Source organism: Frankliniella occidentalis, unplaced genomic scaffold, assembly GCF_000697945.3.
Source record: "Frankliniella occidentalis isolate FOCC.00 unplaced genomic scaffold, Focc_3.1 Scaffold236, whole genome shotgun sequence".
Taxonomy (NCBI): domain Eukaryota; kingdom Metazoa; phylum Arthropoda; class Insecta; order Thysanoptera; family Thripidae; genus Frankliniella; species Frankliniella occidentalis.
In genome coordinates, this window is record NW_026267362.1 from 208,621 (window position 1) to 213,319 (window position 4,699).

The window sequence follows — 4,699 nt, forward strand, 5'->3', positions numbered from 1 at the left end:
GGCGCACTTCCCTGCTCCAGCCAGGTGATTAGCCACATCGTGCATAATGGACACTAACGCCCTCCGGGCCGTAGATGGGGAACGACCCTCGGGCGTGACGTCATCTCATCAGGATTTAAACGGGGCGCCCGCAACTTTGGGCGGCGATGGGCGAGCGAGATCACCAGCACCGGCAACCCATCGGCGACGTCGCTCTCCTCCTCCGCGGGCATGGCGGCGGCGGCGCCTACAACCGCGGGGCGTGGAGGCGACGGCAGGCACGTCGCGGGGCCAGTCTGGCCGGCCCAGCCGCGCGCCCCGCCCCGCCCGCCTAGAGGCCTGTGCAGTCCCACCGCATTCCTGTCCGGAACATTAAAGCAAACTGCCATCGGCAGCCTAGCCTGGCGGCAGCACGCCGGCTGCGAGCGAGCGGCAGAGACCGCGGACGGACGGCCCGGACCGAGTATCTTAATAGGACGGCCGACTGCGCGGTTTTTGAGTTTTCCACTACTTTTCCTCCATTCATTTCTTCCGTTGTTACGTAACGCACGAGCCTTGAACGCAGCCGAGAGAGGCCGAGGAGCGGCGCCCTCTTCTCTGCTCTCGGCCCGGTCTTTTTTCAGCCCGTTTCGTTTCGTTTGGCCGATGTGTTTTGCATGCAATTATTATTCCGAGAGCCGTTTGGACCCCCCCTCGGGAAAGTGCTCCCATCTCTTGCGGGCCGCGGAATGGCGTAGCGTGGCATGGGGCGTGCGGGGTGCGGGGCGTGGGGCGTGAGGGGCGTGGGGCGCGGGGCGTGGGGCGGTACTAGGGGGGACCGGGACGTGGTGGGGGTCCCAGAAAAGCAAGCAACATCTTTCAGGGAGGAGGGCATGATGTGGCTCATCCAAAACAAATGATAGGGCCGCCACGCCCCGCCCCGCCACGCCCCGCCACGCCTCTGAGTGCGGTCGCGCTCATCTCGTCCAAAGAGATTTCTTTTTGATTGTCGCCCAGATTTGGAGCGGAGACATTCGTCTGCGGGCGGTGCGTGAGCGGGCGGCGGGGCCGTAGTACGGAGCGCTGCCAGCAGCGGGCTCCGGGCCGTCACTCCCCACATGAGTGGCACATTGCGCTTCTCCAAAGACGCGCGAATAAGAAGGAAAAGACAGACACGTATCATACACATGTGATTTGAGCGGAGCGGTAAAAACATGTATACACGCGGCTGCGCGCAAGGGACCGACGACCGAAGGTCGGGCTGTGAGAGGTGAAGCCCTCCTCGCGCGGGGCCAGAAGTAATGCATCTCGAAATGGGCTCCTCGTCAATGAGGCTGCTTGTGGAGGGGGTGATGACCGTCAGAGCAACGCCCTGCGCCGCCGGTGGCCCTCGGCCGCGTCCGCGCGTCCTGGAGCTCTGCGCGGCTGAGGGCCGGCCAGCCGAACGCGCCTATCGCTTATGCGATGTGACGCTGTGTGGACTATCCTTCATCCGATCCTCCTGGATAGAGTGGTTTACCTGTATAATAACATCATCGCCGTTGCGCAAGTCGCCTTATTACCAATACGATGCATTGTGTTTGTGGATATGACTACACGTGTCACATCGCCGTCTCATCCAGCATGCCAGGCCGCCAGGACCGCATCCCCCAGCAGCGGCAATCTCCGTGCGGTGATCACCGCCAAGGCGACGACTGAATGGACAAGACTTTCGCTGCGGTCGCCTGCCTCTGCTGCTTGGCTTGGCTGCAAGCTCGCCGAGGTGCGCCATCCATAGCTGCACATCTCTCTCTCCATCTCTCTTCCTCTCCAGCCCAAAGGCACGGCCCCCGCGGCACCTGGAATGTTCCTCTCTCGCGCTCGGTCCGATGGAAACAGACAACACTGGATGTTTCTCTCTTTTCTTTTTCTTTCTCTTACACCTGGTGATGAGTGCAGCTTACAATTTTTTCTCCCTTTACGGGCGGCTATGGAGATTTCGTGCGACTTGTGTGCTTCTCTCTCTCTCTCTCGTCTCGCCAGGACAGCTGAGCAGGTCCTTCCCCGCGCCGCCCGCATCTGTGTCCCCCCGTGCGTCACGTGCGTCGTATAAGTACAAGCGCGCGTGGGACGCCGCGACAACTACTACTGGACCAACGCGGCGGCGAAACGCTTTGCACCCGCATCCCGCCGAGGGGTCGGGACACTACTACTCGCTAGTCACACCACTATACTACATGACTTAACTCGGGGCCGCACCGTCACCGCGCGGCCCCGCGCCGTGCGGCGGTGAGTTTGTGGTGTGACGAAGAGGGGAAGCCCAGCTGATTATTGGCTGGGGACCTTAATCTAACCCGCGACAAGTAAAATACACACAACGCGCGAAAAGTATCACTCGGCCGCCGTCACAGCCGCAGCCGCCGCCGCAGCCGTTCAGCGGCCAATTGAATTACACGCCGTTCCGTTCGCGTCCGTCCGTCCCTGCTCCGCCGCCGCTGCCGCCGTGGCGAGGCGAGGAGGCGCGTCTCTCTCTCTCTCCCCGAGCGAAGCGTCCAGCGCCCGTAATTGAGTAAGTAGCCTCCCCGCTTTGTATCGGGATGCGGGCGGCGGCGGCGTTATTCATCGTAAATAGTCCGTTCGACACGTTAAACTCGTGTCGAGTGTGCGCTGACGTCTTTTATATATACAGTCTCGACGTTTGGCGCTGCAAAGTCACATTCCTACTCTGCTCTCGGCGGGAAAAACGAAAAGATTTCAAAATTTTGACCACACTGTTAAAAGCTTGCAGTGATTTTCAGTGTAAGCTACAGGCGATCTCACCGTAAGTTACGGTGAATCTCACCGGAAGCTACAAAGTGCTGCAGGCTTTTACTGTAGCTTATGGTGAAAATCACTGTAAGCTTATAACAGTGCAGTACATTTCCTTTGTAAATCCACCACAGGTTCGTTTTGTCTATCGCCGCGGCAACGCTTTGTGTGGCCTCGCCCACGCCCACTCACTTACTTTTCCCCCTTCTTTCCCCCAACAACAAGCAGGCAGGCGGGCAGGTGGTGGTGGTGGTGGGGTGGGAGGTAACCGCGGTCAAGTGAAGGATTTTCGCACCTCACGAGCAGCGAGCGCCTAATTAACCATAGTGTAGCGCGCGCCCTCTCTGCCCTAGCGCCCTGCGTTTCGCGTGCCGTTTGCCCGTAATTTGTCCGGGCCTTTCCCTAAAGGCTGACCCTTCTCCGCCCCTTCTAGCCCCCAAATCCCCCTCATCTCTCTCTCTCTCCTTCTCTCTCTCTCTTGCTCTCACTCTGTCCCCCCCCCCTCCCTCTCTCTCTCTCCCGCTGCTTGCCTAGCCTCGCGCCCCGGCGAGAGAGTCCTTGTCGAGCGCTAACGAAAATTACCCATCAAGTGTAAAAAATTGCCATCATTACTTCATGCGGAGCAGGCAGAAGGGATAAAGAGAAGGGGCGGGGCGAGGAAGAGAAAAAGAGTGGGATGAGTATTTAGGGTCGCGGAGGTGCCAAGCCGGCCCAATACCGTAAAAAAATACACGCGGAATACCTCCAACGAGGAGTGCGTGGTATACACTTTTCCTCTGCTTTCTGTAAAGAGGTTGAGCCTGCTCTGCCCCAGTTCGTTCTCTCGTGCGGGAGTCATCCTCCACGTGAGACGCGCGCACGCGTGTGTGTTGGGCTAGGCCGCGGGGGATTTAGAGCAGCACCGTATCGCATACCCTTCTTCTTTTTTCAGCAAACGAGCGCGACTTGTTGGAGGAAAATTACATGCGCCACGGCAGACAAGGCCCCACATATAATCGAGCACTTTACATTCTGATTGTGCCGACGCCGCTGACGCACAGCGCGATTCTCGCAGCGTTATATTTACCCTCGCTGCTCCAATCAGCGTCGCACATCGATGGGACGAAACGAAGGGGGCCGCCGCCGCCACCACCACCACCACCATCCTCACGGTCCTCGTCGCCCTCTTCATCGGCATCGATATCAGCCACATCATACGGGATGGAAATCATCTTCTCTGCCGATCATATTAGTTAAGCCGTCGACGTGTTGTCGTCTCTCTGCTTCGGCGCGACATATGCAGTGTACTGTACGATAGGGGCCGTGCGGGACGTGACGGCACACAGGGGCCTATGTGGCGGCCCCGGCCCCGCTGCCCCTCTCCCCCTCCTCTCCCCGCCAGCCTGTTGCTTTAGCCCCGGCCCGCGAAAGATCCCTCCGCGGCCGGGGCGCCGCTGCCACGCCACTCGCCGCCACTCACTAAGCTCTCGTCGAACACACCGCCGCCAACAACCACCGCCTCTAAGCTATTTTAATCCACCATAAAGTCATCCATCCATCATTCAATTCCCCGTTCATTCAATCTGCTCGTTCATTCATTGAATCGACACCTTTATTTCGCCCTGCGAAACAAAAGAGCCCCTCTACAAGTGTCGTGCTGCAGCATTTCACAGGCTGTCTGCAACCGTGGGCTCGCGAGGTGCATCCCCGCTTCTTGCTACTGTTGCTGCACGCAACAATGCAGTTATTGTGGTGTTATTATATTTTTGTTACCTTTTCATCATTGCAGTACATAAAATAGTAGGAGCGCCGCTCACGACTGAATATTATTATTGTTGATGTTGTTTTCGTCGTTTTCCCTCGCAGACGGCGTCATTAATTGCCGCTAAAGAGGGAGTTCCTGGTTGCAGCCGTGGAATCCCTCTCGGAAACGAACCGAACCACTCATTCGCAAAGTTCAGCAGCGGCGGCGGCG